At 41.0% G+C, this 20,665-nt stretch overlaps 1 long non-coding RNA gene across 2 annotated transcripts in view; it reads left to right on the top strand.

Annotated features, from left to right (window-relative positions):
• Positions 1–20,665, top strand: part of LOC149464647 (uncharacterized) — a 116,120-nt gene that overhangs the window by 69,631 nt on the left and 25,824 nt on the right. Inside the window, exon 3 of one of the 2 annotated variants that reach the window (XR_016312321.1) lies at positions 16,520–16,557. The exons of the other annotated variant lie outside the window; for it this stretch is intronic. This is a non-coding gene — a long non-coding RNA (uncharacterized LOC149464647). The remainder of the gene's footprint in view (positions 1–16,519; positions 16,558–20,665) is intronic. 2 annotated transcript variants of the gene reach the window in all.

Here is a 20,665-nt window from a genome sequence, read left to right on the forward strand (position 1 = left end):
ACATTTTTAATATCCATAGGCAAAGCTTTAAAAGCCTTTAAAAGCTACCATTTTAGATTTACAGAGGAGGTCTAGTGTTAGAATTACTGCCCTTGATCTGACGTTCACGGCAATACCTCACATGCATGGTGTAACCGCTGTTTACATACCGGCACAGGGTCAAGGCTTGTGCACATAGGTGTGCGCGCATGGGAGGGGCGATTTTTTTAGTTATTTTGATTCTTTTTTATTATTTTTACATTTGTACCTTTCATTTTTTTTTTTGCTTTGATCACTTCTAATGCGATAACAGGGGATGGAAATATCCCCTATAACTTCAATTGGTATTGTCATATATTCTTTTTTGAGAAATCTGGGGTCTATCAGACTCTGCATATCTCCTCTGCCCTTACATTATCTAATCAAACCAAAATCGGTGTGATCAGATGCTTTCCCAAATTACAAATGGCGCTGTTTATATCCTGCGAAACTGAAGTGATGAAATGCTTGTAGCTTCTGAATTCTTAGGCTATAGAGATGATTGGCACCATTCTGGTCTCCAATCAGCTCTATGGTCAGCTGGCAGAAACACCGGCTGCATTCTCAGGTTCCCCCGATGGCACAAGACTGCCCGAGAAGGCCGTGGAAGGCAGCGGGGGAGGGGGGGCATCACCTCCCACTGCTTATAAAAGCAGCTAATTAGCCACTAGGATTGCACTAGGATCGCCGGCTGAAAAAAACGATACCAGGATGATGCCTGCAGCTGTAGGCATCATCCTGGCATAACCATTCAAAGTCCAGTGATGTGCCAGTACGTCACTGGTCCTTGTTGGGTACATATACTATGTTATTTTTTTTTTGTATGCAGCCTGTGGACTGAATGACAAAAATGAGAAGAAATCTCTGCCAGAAAAAGTGTGTGGTATGCCCACCATTAGAATATACCGCCCTGTGTCCACCCACGTCTAATGGTGGGCACACATTAGGTCACAATTTGCCACAAGCGCCAGTTCCAAGAAGACTGCGGACCAATACAACCGCAATTCATTTCTTTTAGTAATGCCCATGTTGAGGGTTAGGCCCAAAAAAAATGTAAATTCGAAAACCGTAATGAGTTTCCTTGCGACTGGTCTGGCAAGCTTTGAATTTGGGTTGGCGGCGATAAATTGTTGTGCATATAAATTGCTTTGATCCACAATCAACGCATACAGATATTTCATGAAAAACAGCTCCAAAAATCAAGGAGGTATGTGAAAGACCAAGATGTACTAGACCGTTGGTACTCGCCAGTTCACCAAAAGGTAGAGCAGCACTAGTACTGGCACTCTGGTACTGCTGCATATGAGAGTCATCAAAATTTACCGGCAAGTGCTAACAGAGATCAGGCCTGATTCTGCGAACACTGCGGTCTTGTGTGCAATGTATCAAGTGACAGTGACCTACTGACACTGCTCTTGCTGGAGGAGAAGGGAGGGGGTAAGCGTAGATGCTAAACACAGGTGCTGGCAGGTGCCGGGGCTGATCCCGCTAACGCTGTGTTTTTGGGGACGCTATACTAATGTGAACGCTGGTATAGTGCTGATCTGATCAAAGATATTGACCCGTTCAGACACTATACTAGCAATGAAGGTGTATTGTACATGAGCGTGCTCCTGGCAATCAAGGGGTTAAATGTGATGACTGGTGTACTGACCAGCAATCTGATGCTATCTGGGAGGGGCGTGAAAACCATGGGAGTGCAAATCATGTATATATATGTGATTTTGCGCACCCATGCCGCCCTGTAGCAGTATTTCTGCTGTAGGATGGTCAGGAAGCGGGTAACAGAAGAGGTTTGTGTTACGGCACTGCTTTACTTTAAGTGACAATTGCGCGGTCATGCAACACTGCACCCAAATTAAATTTACATCCTTTTTTTCCCACAAATTGAGCTTTCTTTCGGTGGTATTTGATCGCCTGTGCGTTTTTTATTTTTTGCGCTTTAAAAAAAAAGGCTGACAATTTTGAGAAAAAAAAACAATATTTTAGACTTTTTGCTATAAAACATGTCCAGTAAAAAAATTTAAAAATAAAATTTTGTCATAAATTTTGGCCAAAATGCATTCTGCGACCTGTCTTTGCTAAAAAAAAAACCAATACGTGTAAATTAATTGGTTTACGTGAAAGTTATAGCGTTTACAAATGGCGTGAAAGATACTGGGATTTTTCATTTTTATTTATACTAATAATGGCGGCGATCAGCAACATATGGTGGTGATCAGTGACTTATGGCGGTGATCAGCGACTTATGGCAGGACTGTGGGACTGCGGAGGACATTCTGACACTGGGGGGAAACTGACTTGGGGTCACTGATATCCCCAGTGACACCAATACAGTGATCAGTGCAAAAAAAAAAATACTGACACTGTACTAATGGCACTGGGGAGGAAGGGGTTAACATTTTTATTCAATGACAGGGTTAACTGTGTGAGGGGAGTGTTTTACTAGGGGGCGGGGTGTGTACTGCAGGGAGACATGCTGATTGGGACAGAGAAACTCTTCTGTCCCGATCAGCTTGTCAGGAGCTGACAGGCAACTGACAAAGAGCAGAGCTGTGTGTAAACAATGCAGCCCTGCTCTCTGTCAGTGTTTTCCGTTAATCGCAGGGAAATGGTCGGTAATGACTGACCGTGACCCGGCGATTGACATCTGCGGCCGCGATTGGTTACACAGGTAGGGCAGTGGCGCGCCTCGCGCGTGCCCCCTACCTGTTTTGCACGACCACACCAAGGAGACAAACCCAGGATGCTTCATAGCACCACCACAAGTCAACAACAAGCCTCAAATCTGCAAACAAGAGAATTCCAAAGTGAAATCTCTTATGACATCCTCCTGGTCCTGCCTTCACATCAGAACGGTACAACAGGGATTGGGTTAAACCAGAGACTCTTAAAAAGTATGATTACATATCACGTTTTCACAATAGCAACACACAGCCAGCTAATCAAAACACAGTAGACTTTGCCAAGTTCCTTGCACAACATAAGTTAGTCACAAAGGTACTTGAATGGTTTAATGACCACCCTGAGGACTACAAAACCTGGCAATCTTCTTTCCAAAACACTATCAGAGGCTTAGACCTGTCATACAGTGAAGAAATAGACATCCTGATCAAATGGCTTAGAAACAAGTCAGCTGGACATGCCAGGCAAATCAGGACAATAAATATAAACTACCCAGACACTGGCCGTAAAATGATCTGGGATAGACTTGATGAATGTTATGGCTCAGCAGAAGCAATAGAAAATGCACTATTCAAAAGACTTGATAGCTTCCCTAAGATACCTAATGAGGCCTATTAGAAACTCAAGGAACTAAGTGACTTAATAATGGAATGTCAGGTAGTCAAAGTTAAAGGAGACTTACAAGGAATCCTTGACACAGCATGAGGTGTCAACCCCATTGTATAAAATCTACCCCGTAACTTGCAAGAGCAGTGGATCACACATAGCTCCAAATATAAAAGTATAATGTTCCATTCCCCCCTTTCTCTGTTTTTGTGGACTTTGTAAGCCAACAAAGTAGAACAAGAAATTATTTTAGTTTTGACTTCACAGTGTCAGGTGCTGCTCCTACAGGACTAAACCCTCACAAACCTCCAGTAGCAGTACACAAAACTAATGCGACTCCTCCAGATTCTTTTCACAGGTCTGCCAGCCCCACTAAATCAGAGAAAAGGTCAAAGATCCTGGTAAGCAGTGCCCTTTGCACTGGAAGCCACATCCTCTTCTAAAATGCAGAGCCTTCAGAGAGAAGTCTACAGAAGAACGCAAGGCCTTCCTGACATGGTACATGGTACCGCTACTAATTCACAAAAAAACCCAAAGTGTAGTGTAAAAAAAACACAGGACACGGTCTTTGACATTTCCATTAATAAAAGAAAAATCTCAAAGAATGTCCCCTGAAGTAGATCCAACTTCAATTACGAAGCCCGTCACTGGTGACCGAAGAAAAGAAAAAAAAGGTTCCACGTCCGACGGTGGCTGCCAGCCTGTTGAGGGCATGTGGCCTGGTATGGTTCACGAGGGGGGGGGCGCTCGTTCGTCCCCCCCCCCTTTCCTGACCTGCCGGGCTGTGCGCTTGGATAAGGGTCTGGTATGGATTTTTGGGGGGATCCAACGCCGTTTTTTTTTTTTTTTTTTACATTTTGGCGTGGAGTTACCACTTAAGATACATACCAGACCTTAAGGGCTTTGTGTGGATGGGAGGGGGGACCCCACACCAATTTTATTATGGTGCTGGTTTTTAAATGTAATTCTCCCTTTTTTTTTCCTTCACTATAGCTCAGAAATTCAGCTGTCACTTCCCCCAGCTAAAAGAGAAAGTTTTCTTTGAACTTATATCCCTAAAGCAGGGGTGTCCAAACTTTTTTCAAAGAGGGCCAGATTGGATGAAGTGAACATTTTTGCGAACATTCTTTGAACCATTACAATTAAATGCAAATAAATTATTTTATGCCAAGTTAATTGCAAACGACATACTTTTCATTTCATAACATTAAGATCAACTGACAGCTGAGTTTTCACAATGTATTGAAAATAAATTAAAAAAAAAACTTACCTGCACTAATGTGAAGGGTGAAACTGAGATCTGGACTGCAGCAAATCGGTTAGATCAGGTACAAAGGCAGTGGTTTTGATGCGCAAAATGTCACGCAGATGAGAGTCACTTAGTCTTGTCCTCACACGGATCTTGTTAAAGTTCATAGCAGAGAATGTCTTCTCACACAAATATGTTGAGCCAAACAAGCTCAGCATTTTCTTAGCCAATGTCCGAATCTCTTGAAACCTGCCCTTATCCAGTTGGCGGTAAAAGTTCACAAGAGAGAGCTGTTGGTGACGACTGCGTAACTCGCTGTCACAATGCAGCTCAATGAGCTCAAGCTGCAGCTGATCTGGAGCATCATCGGGGTCAACAGAGAATGGAGAGGAGAAAAGGCTGATCTCATTTTCAATAGCTGCAAAATCTTGAAAGCACTGTTTAAACTCTTCAGCCAGAGATGCGATGTCTGCTGCATACCTGCTCATTTGCGCACTGATATTGTACTGTGAAAAACTGTTCATTACTTCCTGCAATGCTGAAAAATGTATGGTATTGGGTTGTGTTTGTGACAAATGCCTTTGGAAAAGTTGCTGCTTTGTTTCAAAGGCCTTGAGGTGTGAATAAAGCTGGTTTACCACTGCATCTTTTCCCTGAAGACTCGTGTTTAGTACATTCAGATGCTTTGTTATGTCAACTAAAAACCCCAAATCAGCCAGCCAAATAGGATCAGATAGTTCTCGCATCGGTGGCCCCTTTGTTTCCAGGAATTCTTTGATTTTCCTTTCTGAGAGAGTAAAAACGCTGCAGCGCAGACCCTCGACTGAGCCATCTTACATCGTTGTGATATAAAACATCTTCATATTCAGCCTGGATGTCCAGTAGAAACTGTTTAAACTGGCGGTGGCACAGAGCTTTAGCGCGAATAAAATTAATATTCTTTACAACTGGTTTCATAACATGATCATATTTGAGATATTTAGCACAGAGAACTTGCTGATGAATGATACAATGGAGTTTAATAGCTTTGCCTCCTTCTTCAATCACCTTGTTACAGATTAGGGTTGATAATCCGCTTCTTTCACCAACCATAGCAGGTGCCCCATCAGTAATAATCCCAGTAACTTTTTTCCAGGGCAGTTTCATGTCATCTATTGCAGAACTAACAGCAACAAATAAATCTTTTCCTCTTGTTTGATCCATAAGGCTTTGGAGGTCAAGTAGCTCTTCAGTCACATTTCATCGTCCACCCCTCTCAAAAAAATCAGCAACTGAGCTGTGTCAGATAGGTCTGTGCTTTCATCACAGGCTATTGAAAAGAAGTCAAAATCCTGTCCTTTGGACATCAACTGTCTCTTAATATCTGATGAAATATCTTCAATTCTCCGTGCTACAGTGTTACGACCCAGGCAAATGTTGGCAAACTCTTGCTTCTTCTCGGGACAGATATTCTCAACCATTTTCATAATGCACTCTTTAATAAATTCACCCTCAACAAAAGACTTGCAATTTTTAGCAATTAACTTTGCCACCTCATAGCTTGCCTTTGTGGCATTTTCATTTGACTCACAGGCTCTTGTGAAAAATCACTGTTGTGACATTAAAACCGCTTCAAGTTGCTTCAACTTTTTACTGCGGTCGCGCCCTGTTAGTTTGTCGTATGCGTTATCTCTCGTCTGGTAGTGTCTCTTGACATTAAATTCTTTATAAACGGCCACAGTCTCTTGACATATCAGACAAACAGTGATTCCGTATTTCAGTGAAAAAAAATCCACTTTCCACCTTTCCTGGAAACGGCAGCCCTCACTGTCAACTTTCCTTTTTTTATTTATAGTTGCCATTTTATAAATTGGACAGAAGGGGAAGAGTGAATGGTGCAGTGCCAGAGTAAAAATGTGGCCCTTCTGGAAATACGTTTATGAGAGTAATATGGCAGGAATTACATTTTGGAGATCTGTTCCTTGTTCATATTTAGCAAGCATAATTCTGCATGATTCTGCTTCTGTTTGACCTTGGCAGGTGTAAGCTGAGTTATTTGATGTGGTCAGACTCTCTGGTAGCAGCTCACACACTTCCACCACTCCACAGCGTCACAGATTCTGCTAGGTCAGGGCCCTACCTACCTCTGTCCAGCTCCCCGCATCCCAGCCCATGAAATGGCGGTCTGTCTCACACCCCAAATACAGCAGTCCCGCAGAGGAAATAGCTGGAGCTGAAGTCTCTGCTCGTCAGCCGGGAGGGGAAGAGACACTTCACGCTGGAGCGCCCTGACATCACCACCCTCTGTCGCTCTCAGCGTGCCGCAGTCAGGCATGCGCACTGCCCTCTGCTCTCAAGCAGACTGTCTGCCATAGAAGGGAGGGCCGTGGGAGGGCCACATTACACAGAGCAGGGAGGGCTGTTGGAGGGCCGTATTAAACCGACCCCCGGGCCGTAAATGGCCCGCGGGCCGGACTTTGGACATGCCTGCCCTAAAGGAAACAATGTTTACTTTGAGTTTATTAAAAGATACAAAGTTTTCTGTAACTTCGGGGAAAGTGATACATAAGCTTGTGAACTATAGTCAAGAAAAGAAAAAGGCTGGCATTTGCATTTAAAAATCAGTGCCGGCATACACTTTGTATTGCGAAAAAAGTTATTAACAATTGTGTAAACTGAGGCATTATTTTTAATGGATTTTCATTGGTAAACCGAAAATTACGTTAACCGAGGCGTTGGGAAACCGAGGTATGCCTGTATTAGTATTTCAATCCTTGGTATTGGGATACATGGAACCAACATACATGTGAATTAGCAACATAGCACAACATTTGTGTCACATTTGACATATCTGGCTAGTTACACTGACCTTGCCCAGGGACTTAGGGTTGATTCACACCACAGAAATAGAGGCTGGATTAACGTTCAACAGCTCCGTGGATTAGTGGTTAGCACTGCTGCCTCACAACACTAGGGTTGTTGGTTTGAATCCCAACCACCATGACCTCCCTGTGTGACTACCCTAACATACATGTGCTGGTGGCAACATCTTTGCTTTCTGTCTAAATGATCCCTAGAATGTGAATTAGAATGAGGCCTTGTCTGTTCAAACACCTTTAAAGTTGCATCTCATGTGAATGTCAAACGATGGGATGAGATAAGGGCCTGGACTAATGATTGATTTGATAATGCTGGTTTGCACTCCACCCCCTTTTGGGAAGGTTTGTCAAACCAAGAGAAGAGTGAGCGAGAGAGACAGAAAGAAAAGGATTAAAAAAAAAATTAATAAAATAATGGCATGGAGTCCCCCCCCCACCAAATCCATAACAGACCCTTATCCGAGCATGCAGATACAGCATGCCTTCAAAGATTTATTTCCTTTGTTGAATTGCCTGCTTGGTTCACACTAGATGCGATTTAAAATTGTGCTTTTTGTTGGCAATTTCACCGTGTTTTCCGTAGATTTACCAATGAGTTATTGCGTTTTCAATTGTGTTTTGCATTGTGATTTCTATTGTAGTCTATATGTGAAATGCTGAAAAAGTTAGACAAGAACTACTTTTGAAATTGTGCTGCAGCAAATCGCTTACATTAAGACACTCACATCTTTTGTGACGATTTGCATAGATATCTGTGTCAGATGTCTTGCAAATCGCAAGGAAATCAGCATCTTCACTGTACGTCACACAATTTCTAAATCGGCTTTGATGTGACCGGGGTGTAAGGCCTTTTTATGTTTGATTTCCTGAGTGATTTTCCGATTTATGGGAAATACCAAATACTAGCAAAAGTGAATTGACATTTTCAGTATTGCATGTGACTGCCTTAACTCATGCGATAATCTGGAGTGAATTGTGCCCATAGTGCCAAGAAATATTGCCAATGGGGTTCCCTGTTGTATGCTGCACAGGTACACTTCACTGTGGCTTTCTTTCTGACTCTGATTTGTGGGGCCTGTATACCAAGGCTTAAAGCAAGTGGGAAGACAATTAATCAGGTGCAAATACTTTCTCTGACCAAATGAATGACAGTGGTGGGTGTGGCCTATGTTATATAAAGAGTTGCAGTAGTGGTAATTATCCTTGTACAGGCCAGGTTATTTTCTGCAAGTCCTTGCCTGTGGTGATTTGGAGAGGAAGAGATATTGTGGTGAATTGCCCCAGGCCACACTCATGCTGTGTTTTGATGTGGGCTGTAAATGTTTTGCATTTTTTTCCTTCTAAGGTGTGTTTATTATCTTTGCATTGTAATCCTAACACATGTCAATTGCTCTGCTCTTCCCAGTTTGCTTTATTTAGACTGAAATGCAGTTTTCAGACAAACCTGATGAGAAATGTATGTGTGGGGGATTTGGGGAGGTGGGAGGTGTTTTATTTTGGCACCTATGTATTTTTATATTGATATTTTGATCTGCAGCCTGTTTTGTGGATAGATAAGCCTACTACGTGATTCATATTAACTGTTTGTTTTCTGCTGTAACCTGTGAAAGCACAGTTCATTAGAAGTATAATCTTTTAGATTGTAAGCTCTTATGAGCAGGACCGTTCTATTTTAGCAACATCAATCCTTCTTTTTTTTTTTAACAAGAAATTGAATGTACCTACTTGTTGTTGCTGTCCAAATAAATGTGGAATGTGTATTTGATCAATAAACTTTTGGACTATGTATTTTTGGAGGGATTTCATGTTCTAGTTGAATGTACTAGCACCTCTAACACTTATATTTTGCGAGCTATATAATATACCCAAATCTTCCTTGTTAGAGTGCACATATACAAGTATGTCCAAACTAACAAACCAAAAGCCCCTATTGCACCACAAGACATGTTATGTACCAATGAATAGGTCGTGTTCAATGTGCAGCTAGCTATTTTTCTACAATCCTCTTAACAGTAATAAATTAGGCCCCCAATGTATGTTGGGTGAGGTCCGGGAAGCCTCTAATTCAAATTTTAGGGATCATTTAGACAGAAAGCAAAGATGCTGCCACCAGCACCTGTATGTTAGGGTAGTCACCCAGGGAGATCATGCAAATTAATTGCTGTGGTTGGGATTCAAACCAACAACCCTAGCGCTGTGAGGCAGCAGCGGTAACCACTAATCTACGCAGCTGCTGAACACTAATCCCGCCTGTATTTCTGTGGTGTGAATCACCCTTAATTCCCTGGGCAAGGTCAGTGTAACTAGCCAGATATCTCAAATGTGGCACAAATGTTGTGCTATGTTGCCAATTCACATGTATGTTGGTTCTATATATCCCAATACAAAGGATTGCAATAGTAATACAGGCGTACCTTGGTTTCCCAGTGCCTCAGTTAATGTAATAACATAATAATAACGAATGAAAATCCATTGAAAATAATGCCTCGGTTTACACAATTGTTAATTTTTTTTCGCAATACAAAGTGTATGTCGGCGCTGATTTTTAAATGCAAATGCCAGCCTTTTTTTTTTCTTCACTATAGTTCACAAGCTTAGATGTCACTTTCCCTGAAGTTACAGAAAATGTATCTTTTAATAAACTCAAAGTAAACATTGTTTCCTTTAGGGATATAAATTCAAAGAAAACTTTCTCTTTTAGCTGGGGGAAGTGACAGCTGAATTTCTGAGCTATAGTGAAGGGGTAACTCCACGCCAAAATGTAAAAAAAAAAACGGCGTGGGGTCCCCCCCAAAATCCATACCAGACCCTTATCTGAGCTTGCAGCCTGGCAGGTCAGAAAAGAGGGGGACGAGTGAGCGCCCCCCCCTCCTGAACCATACCAGGCCACATGCCCTCAACATGGGGGGGTGCTTTGGGGCAGAGGGTCTCCCCCCCAAAGCACCTTGTCCCCATTTTGATGGGGACTAGGGCCTCTTCCGCACAACCTTGGCCGGTGATTGTGGGGGTCTGCGGGCGGGGGGCTTATCAGAATCTGGAAGCCCCCTTTAACAAGGGGGCCCCCAGATCCCGTCCCTCCCCCCCCACATGATTGAGTACATGGTACCACTCCTAATTCACAAAAAAACAAAAAGTGTAGTGTAAAAAACCACAGGACACGGTCTTTGACAAGTCCTTTAATAAAAGAATGTCCCCCGAAGTAGATCCAACGTCAAACATGGTGTCAGGCTCCGGCAACCCGAAAAAAGAAAAAAAAACGTTCTGCTTCCGACTGTGGCTGCCAGTCTTCTGCAGTGAGGTTCGTTGACAGCTCTTCAATGATGTCACGTGGGGCGGGGTCACTCGGATGATGTCCCCGGCTGGCCCCGCCCCTTACATATTTAAGGGCTGTCACCGAACCTCACTGCAGAAGGCTGGCAGCCACCGTCGGAAGCAGAATGTTTTTTTTTTTTCTTTTTTTGGGGTGCCGGAGCCTGACACCGTGATTGACGACGTTGGATCTACTTCGGGGGACATTCTTTTATTAAATGACTTGTTTAAGACTGTGTCCTGTGGTTTTTTACACTACACTTTTTGTTTTTTGTGAATCGGTAGCGGAAGTACCGCATACTCATTCACGTAGGGGGGGCCCGGGATCTGGGGGCCCCCTTGTTAAAGGGGGCTTCCAGATTCTGATAAGCCCCCCACCCGCAGACCCCAACAACCACTGGCCAGGGTTGTGGGGAAGAGGCCCTTGTCCCCATCAACATGGGGACAAGGTGCTTTGGGGGGATCCCCAAAGGGCCTGGTATGGATTGGAGGCACCCCCCACACTGTTTTTTCCATCATTTTTAATTGCTGGCAATTGTTTTGTTTACATTCGGCTCTCAGCTGACAGCTGATGACTCATTGGTTGTTAAGGATGCAGTGGCCACCTGCTCCTTAACACCCATGACAGTTACTAGTTGTTAAGGACACTGGTGGTCGCCTGCTCCTTAAAAGTGCGGTATTAAGTAAATATGTCAGATGCCGTTAAATTACTGCATGTTTTCACTACTTAAATACTGCATGACGTTTTGTATTGATTTTTTTTTTATTTTAAAAACTGTGCGGTATCTCACCGCATACTCAAATATGACGGTAAGATACCACTTTGGGAATGGAGCCCACTGTCACCAGTGCAGTATAGCATCATCATATAACTGGTGTGGTGGTGATCAGGGACACTGACTGGTACGAAAAAGAAAATACATTGTTTTTCCAGTTCTTTTTATTACATTTGTTTTCTTTTTTTTACCATTTTTTTTTTTAAAACAAACTGTGACCAGAGCAATAAAATGATACCATAGTAACATTGTACTACTCTGGGGAAGTGATGAGGATTTTTTTTTTATACATTATGATTGCTTATAGCAGTGACTTTCATAAGCAAGCATTTTTACTGAATGAAATCGATTCAGGCAGTATGTATTGTTGTGATTAGCTATGATTGGCCACAGCTAATCACATGGCACAGATGGACTATGATTAGTTCTGCCTGTACCATGTGATCATGTGACCAATCACAGCTAGCAACACAATTGTACACAACGAATGGCATAAATTAAAGCTCTTCATTGTTTATAAATATTATGTGATCTACTGTGTTTAATCGCAGCAATCACATGGTACCAGCAGCAGGCTGGTACAGTGATCTGTCATTGGCTGTGTCCAATGGACACAGTAGGTGACAGATCATGCCCACACATGCAAGGCGTGTTCCGGGAGGACATCATATGACGTCCACCCAGAACAAGGAAAGTCCTGTCCGGCAGTCATTTGATAATAGTCCAGGTGGGAAGTGGTTAAATTTTTAAATGTTTGTGGTTTCTTTTTCAACTAGGTGGACTACAGTCTTTTTTTCAACCTGATTTTTTCAACCTGATGTAACTATCATATATATATATATATATATATATATATATATACTGTATATATATAATAGTCTATTTGCTTAATGGTTTGTGCATTTCTAAAAAACACAGTGAGTAGTTTGCCCATAAAAGATCTTAAATGTTGGCATAAAGTATATCCTAGGTATTAGATTAGAATAGGAGTGGATACGGACTCTATTTTTAATAGTTCATGTCCAGTAAAAGTAGTGAATAGTAAGACCAGTAATGATCATAACCATTGGAGTTAAGTATATACTTAGGTATTGGATGAGAGAAGGAAAAGTGAATCAGTTTGCATCAATCATAACTCATATCAAATACAGCTAGTTTACTATGCACCATGATTTACAGATTTGAATTGAAAGATTCTAATGGCACCCTGCCTCTGCAAGAGGTTAAAGAATGGACTCATTGTAGACATCAAACATGAGTATTATATATTTATAAGCGCTAATGAGCAGGGCCTCCTGTATTAACCACCTCCCACCCACCATATAGTAATATGACGGACGCAAGGTGGTTCTTTCGTTCTGGGAGGACATCATATGACTTCCTCCCATTCTCACCGCGCATGCACGGCTCACGGAGCACGCAGCGATCAGCATTGCGCTGTGTCCCTCGGACACAGCCAATCACGGAAAGAGCTAAAGATGTCGGCTCGGTCATGTGATCAGCTGTCCAATCACAGCTGATCATATGTAAACAGGGAAATGTCGGTTATCGGCATTTCTGTGCTCTCGAGCTGTCACACTGACAGAGGAGAGGAGAGCCGGTAATCGGCTTTCCGCGGAGGGGACATGTACACTGATCATCAGGGCACTGATGATCAGTGTGCCCTGATAATCAGTGTAGCCCCAGCAGTGCCACCTGTCAGTGTCCATCAATGCCTTGTGTCAGTGCTCATCAGTGCCCCGTGCCAGTGCCCATCAGTGCCACATCAATGCCACATATCAGTGCCTACCAGTGCACATCAATGCCACATATCAGTGCCCATCTGAGCTGCCTTTCAGTGTCACCTATCAATGCCAATCAGTGCCACCAATCAGTGCCAGTCAGTGCTGCCTATCAGTGCCTGTCAGTGCCACCTATTAGTGCCGCATATCAGTGCCAGTCAGTGCCTTCTAACAGTGCCAGTCAGTGCCGCCTATCAGTGCCGCCTATCAGTGCCATGTATCAGTGCTGCCTTTCAGTGCCCATCAGTGATGCTTGTCAATGCCAATCAGTGCCATCTACCAGTGCCTCCTAAGTGCCAATCAGTGCCACCTATCAGTGCCCATCACTGCAGCCTCATTAGCGCACATCAGCGAAGGAGAAAAATCACTTATTTACAAAATTTTTATAACAAAAACTAAGAAAAAACTTTTTGTTTCAAAATTTTCAGTGGTTTTTGGTTTAAGAAAAAATAAAAAACCCAGGCCCAGATAGAGCTTTATTTTGGTAATTAAATGCCACCAAAATAAAGCTCTATCTTTCACAAAAAAAATTATAAAAATTTCATATCGGTACAGTGTTGCATGACCGCGCAATTGTCACTCAAAGTGCGACAGCGCTGAAAGCTGGAAATTGGCCTGGGCAGGAAGGGGGTATAAGTGCCCTGTAGGCTTGTGGTTAAATAGTATTTTAACTGTACTGTTTGTCCTCATGTTGTAAAGTGTAAAACTGCTGGCGTTATATAAATCCTGTATAATAATAATAATTTTACAAAGCGGTGTTTAATTAAATGTTCACATTTCCATGATGGTATCTCCTTATAACCACTTGTGGTTTCTCAATCAAAATGAAAATCCTGGCCTGGTGTGATGGCTGGAAACCAATCTTCAGTCTTCCAATAAGGCTCCAGAGCCAAAATAGACATCATCATAACATTTCGGTCACACACACACAACCTCGATCTTTTATTGTCCCTCATTTGGAAGTGCTGTTCCTGTTTTTAGAACCAAATTCCTCTGTCCCTTTCTCCTACTAAATTGTCCCTCTTTTTTAATCTTATGTATAGATCTTTATAAAAAAATTTACTGTTTAAATCCAAAAAGTGTTATACTACACCAAAAACTTTAATTCCACATTCACTACACATTTTAAAAAGCTAAAATAAAGGAAAAATAGTATTGAAAAAAAAACTTTTTTGTGGAGTTAACCATTCCTCAGTTTAACCATTTTATGTACATTAGTTCTTTCTGGTCGACTAAATTTGTGGCGTGGTAGGGGTGTGTCTTTTGCCTGTATACATTGAGATAAAATGTGTCCCTCAGAAAGTTGGGTGGTATAACTATACTGTACTGCAACCCCTTAAAGCAAGAGATGCGCTTATTTATCCTCTGACATCAAGAAGAGCCAGCAGCATATGTGCTGAGCACAAGATCTATGCAGAATACAGCAAGCACCAGTCAGAGAAAGCTTTCCGTCTCTGGGGAAATTAACACAGCACTACAGCTTCATACATTTTTAAAGTGAATACTGTGAGAGAGAGGAGTAAACAGAAATTGAAATGTGATGGAAAGATATGGATGGGAAAAAAGGAACAGATGAAGCAGAAAAAAGGAAAAAAGAAATAAAGAGACATACAGATGGGAAGAACACATAATAACTTGTGTACAGCATCAAATAAAGATTTATAGTATCAATATAATAGAGAATTAACAAAATAAAAGCGCCAAATTATTATATTGCTAGTATCAATTTTAGAAATATGGAGAGACAATATTAAGCAGGGAAAAGGGATACTATGCAGTTTTAATGTAATTTTAACAGTGTACTATTTACTTAAGGGGGCCATACACAGATCGTTTTTTTTTTTATGGCTGCAAATTAACCAGATGGATGAAAGCCCCGCACCCCCCCCCCCCCCCCACCCGCCAGGACATTATTTTCTGACAGCAGCAGGTCCCTTCAACAGAAGTCAAGCGGGGACAGCCACGCAATGCTTTGGAATACAAAACATAGGCTTGTTTAGGTTTAGCTAGGGGGAATATTTATAAAGCAGTGAATCTGGCAGTCACCAAACATTCACTGCAAGTGAATCTTCCAGGTGCATGTGTTTTAAACAAAGTGATTTTTTCACCACAAGTACATGTTTGCTTTATAAATAGCCACTGCTTCATAAATATGCCCCTATGTATATACACAGACCCCAGAAGTAGTGTCTTACTGACCCACATTTTGCCAGGTCCAGTCTTTTATTTATTTTATCACATGGATCTTGGAAAAGGTAGACAGACATGGTGAACATGGTACAATCATATTTTAAAATCAAAGAATTAAAATAAAGATATAAATGTGTGAATGCAATTCATAGAGACTTCCATAATATCTTTGGACTCCACCATCATTACCCATATATGTATGCTCTTCACTTTATCAGTGGGAATTGACCAGGTTTCCATTATGGTAGATTCATTATATTAATACACGAGTAACACTTATGTATCACTTTACATTATTTCATTGAATTTTTTTATTCATTTTAGAAACTTCACCATTACAAATCTAATTTTTTGGATTATTTTCAACCATTTTTGGTTACACAAGAAAATCCATACCCACTATCCACGAGATATGGTACACCCACACAGAAGGTAATGAGGTGAATATATATTACCCAATTAACTTGTATATGTGCATCCTACTAGGCTGAAATGATGATGACAAGCCTTTTGATTCTTCTGAATTCATGATTATCCACAATTTATTGCTAGGAACCTTTTCAAACATACTTTGATGTTCAATAAAAGAACAGTTAAAGAGGAAAACAAATCCATTAGGTTACCAAGTATGGAAATTTCATCTGATGAACACAGAAGAATCCCTATAGCCTCACATTGACCACTTTTGCCCATACAGCTATTTTGAAGACGCCGAACAGTCTTTATTTTAATTCTTTGATTTTAAAATATGATTGTACCATGTTCACCATGTCTATGTCTACCTTTTCCATGATCCATGAGATCAAATAAATTCAATATTGCATTCACCAATGAAGTGATATATTACTCCGCGAAGGATTCAATATAAACCATCTTTTAGGCAGGCCTGCACTAGTCAACTGCCATTTTGTGTTTCACAGTATTGCTGGGTTTACAATCCACACTTAATCAGAAGTGAGTTGGAGATATTACAAGGATATAGTATTATATTTGATTAGTATGGCAATTTTTTCTTATTTTTACGCCAGTCTTTTATTCTTAAAAAAGGTATTCATAAATTCTGAAGAAGGGGCGCCTTGGATCAGGTAAGAGACTAACATTATACAAGTTTATGTCTTGTCTGCTGGGAACTGTTGTACTTTCTTCAAGGGCCTCAACATTGCCAGACATTTTTTCTCATCAACCACTGGTCAGTGGGATAAAACTGGGACTGTTATAACTAGTTTGGAATGTCTTTATATACTGTTACTTGGTAAATGCAGTTCAAATTTCTTCATTAATATTAGTCAGAATACTGCAGGTGTTCTCATAGAGTAGTGTTATTGTCCTATTGATTGTATAAATACACTTGCTAATTTACCATGTCTTGGGTAAGCAAGGTGTGTCATCTTCAGGTGTGCAAAAAAGGCACAAAACAATTCAGGGCTCCTCTGAAGATAGTGCTACAAATCCTTACGGCACAGGGAGCCCAAGGGAGAGTCAGGGGGAATTCAAAGGCAAATGGAGGCATGGGACAGCAACAGGCACACATCAGACTTCCATACAAGGCATTTTTACCCCCTTCCTGCCCAGGCCAATTTTCAGCTTTTAGTGCTGTCACACTTTGAATGACAATTGTGCGGTCATGCAACATTGTACCCATATGAAAATATTATAATTTTTTTCCCACAAATAGAGCTTTCCTTTGGTGGTAATTAATCATCCCTGGGTTTTTTTTTATTTTTTGCACTATAAACAAAAAAAGACCAAAAATTTTGAAAAAAAATAAGGTTTTCTTTGTTTCTATTATAAAATTTAGGCAAAAATGTATACTGCTACATAACTTTGGTAAAAACAAAAAACAAATCAGTGTATATTATTTAGTCTTTGTGAAAGTTCTAAAGTCTACAAGCTATGGCACCAATCATTGCAAATTGATCACACATGAAGCACTGATGGCCTATTTCATTTCTTGAGACGCTAACATCCTAGGAAAGTACAAAAAGTCCCAAAAGACCCCTTTTTGGAAAATAGACAGTCCAAAGTATTTAGAAAGACATGATGAGTTTTTTCTCACACCTGGCATAGACATACTTGCAATTGCACCCCAAAACACATTCTGCTACACCTCCTGAGTATTGTGATACCACATGTGTGAGACATTTCCACAACCTGGCCGCATACAGAGACCCAACTTTCAAGTAGAACCTTCACACGTTGTAGGAGCATAGAAGTGGCATTACACATCTAATTTCCTGACTACCTATCACAGTTTTGAAGGCCCTGGAGCACCAGGATGATAGAAGCAGTCACAAAATGACCCTATTTTGGAAAACAAACATCCCAAGGTATATTTTATAAGGCATAATGAGTTTTTTGAACATGTTATTTTTTTCCGAACGTTTTTAGAAAATGTGGAAAGAAAAATAAAAACTTTTTTTTTTCACACAAAGTTGTCAATTTATAAGATTTTTCTAACACACAGTGTGTACATACCAATAATTATGCCCCAAAATACATTCTGCTACTCCTTCTGAGTATGGCGATACTACATGTGTGAGACTTTTTCACAGCTTGCCCACATACAGAGTTCCAACATCCAAGTAGAACCTTCATGCATTCTAGGAGCATAAAAAGGGCATAAATTACACATTTAATTTCCTGACTACCTATCACAGTTTTGAAGGCCCTGGAGCACCAGGATGGTGGAAACACCCACAAAATGACCCCATTTTGGAAAGCAAACATCACAAGGTATATTCTATCAGGCATAATAAGTCTTTTAAACATGTTATTTGTTTCCAAAAGTTTTTAGGAAAAGTGTGGAAAGAAAAATTATTGTTTTTTTCACACAAAGTTGTCAATTTATAAGATTTTTCTAACACACAACATGTACATAAGAAGAAGTATGCCCCAAAATGCACTCTGCTACTCCTTCTGAGTATGGCTATATCACATGTGTGAGACTTTTCCGCAGTTTGGCCACATACAGAGACCCAACATCCAAGTAGCACCTTCATGCATTCTAGGTGCATAAAAGGGGCATAAATTACACATCTAATTTCCTGACTACCTATACCAGTTTTGAAGGCCCCAAGCACCAGGACAATGGAAAAACAAACAAAATTACCATATTTTGGAAAGAAAACACTCCAAAATATATTCTTTGAGGCATAATGAGTCTTTTGAACATGTCATTTTTTTCCACATGTTTTTAGAAAATGTGGAAAGAAAATGAAAAAGTATTTTTTTTTACACAAAGTTGTCAATTTGTAGGATATTTCTTCTATACTCGAAAATACATTTTACTACTCCTCCTGAACATGACAATACCACATGTGAGACTTTTTCACAGCCTAGCTAAAGAAAGAATAAGCAAAATATTACCTGTGGTTTTAGGAGAGCATTGGACCAGGAAGCAGGCAACAGCCACAGGATTCGACCAGGCAGCAGGCAGGAATATGGTGGATAAACAAGCCAGGGTCAGAACAGGCAGCAGGCTGAGATCCAGGCAAAAGGAAGAAACATGGTCCATAAAGAGTCCTGGGTCAGTACAGACAGCAGGCAGAGATATGGTCAGCACAGCCATATGGCGTCCTCCCAAAGGGACGAGCTGTTTTGCCGGCCGCCTTTGTGCCATAGGCCAGGTGGGAACTGATTAAAAGCAGCCACATCCAGTGTAGAAAAGCTTGTGTTTTACCAGCATGCTACAGAGAAGAACTCTTTCTCTTTGTGGGAAGCAGTGATCCCTATGCACAGGTCTGACATGCCCCCTGCACAGTCAAAAGCAGAGCTCTACAATTACCAAGTGCATTAAATTTGCTGATTGCAGAGCTTAAGGTCTGACTCAGTAGGGGGTGTCAGGCCAATGCAGAAATAACGCTCTTTCCCCACAGAGAGCAAGAGTCACACTGTGCAGCTGCTGGCAGGTAACAGGCCTTTCTATGCATAGTGTGGCTGGTTTAGAAAGACAAATAAACGGTAAGACATGAAACACTATTTACGTGTCTCTTGAAAAAGAATATAGACATAGTGCTGACACTTTGCACAAGCCTGCTTTGAAGGAGAACTTCATTAAAATAGTTGGGAGTTGGGCACTACTTGCAACCAACAACTATGAACCAAAGAACACACATAATGAACATGTATGGAATGCACAGCACAGTTTAAGTGCATCAGTCAGGACTATGTTGCATGCAATATAATATCCAGATTGCAGTGGTCAAAGGTAAGTAAAGTACAACACAAAAGAGTGCAGTGGTCAGAAATTTGTAACGTGCAACCTCTTACATTGGTGTCAGTGGTAGTAGTATGCATTGACCTGGTATCAGTGGAAAAATAATGCCCTCATGCATTGATGTCAGTGTGCAAAAAATACAGTGCCATGATCTTGTAGCATCATTGGGGTCCAGTGTAAATAATGTAGACCCCTGACCAGTCAATGCCAAAGTGAATGATATTACTTGCATTCTCACTGTTGTTCAGTGTGGGTACTTATCGAAGAGTAGAAAGCAAAATCTCTCCAGTGGGGATAGGACACAGTATATGTATTGCAAGTGCATAGTTACATAGTGACAATTACATTATAACCCTACATTATGAAATTCTTCCTATTAATGTAAGAAAAAGTGTATTTAAATTCAAAGCCAGAAATGCAATATATTGTAGCTTACTAGTCCTTGGTGTGGTGGCTGCTTTCAAGATCTTTTTTTCAGGCTGATTTTGTATTATTTTCACCTGTTAATCTTGCAAACAACACTCTTCCTGTTCCTGGGTGGCTATGAAATTCCTCCACTGTATCTATGGAGGGAGTTATGGCTCTCACCCTAGGATGCTCTCCTGATATGGACTACAAACATGTCTCTATCTCTTCATCTCCATTACATGGAGGACAGGGCAGTTTGTAGTTTACAGAAGATAGCTAGGAAGGAAGATAGCCATGGGTGCAGCTCACAGAAATTGACAAGAATGCTGCTTTTCTGGAAAGATTAATATATTTTTTTCTGTACTTGCTGAAAGACAACTAATGCAGCCACAACATCTAAGAACTCTAAAGCTGCAATAAATTACATTTTTGTTTTTGGGATTAGTTATCCTTTAAGTAATGGAAGCTCCACTGATTTTATTATTCTCATCTGCCTGCCTGTAAGGCGAAGTCTTCACAGATCATCTTTGAGCTTTTCACGCTACTTTATAATACTTTAATATTCACAG

The sequence above is a fragment of the Staurois parvus genome, unplaced genomic scaffold, assembly GCF_062004578.1.
Source record: "Staurois parvus isolate SC_StPar_1 unplaced genomic scaffold, SC_StPar_1.0 ptg000149l, whole genome shotgun sequence".
NCBI classification, from domain to species: Eukaryota; Metazoa; Chordata; class Amphibia; order Anura; family Ranidae; genus Staurois; species Staurois parvus.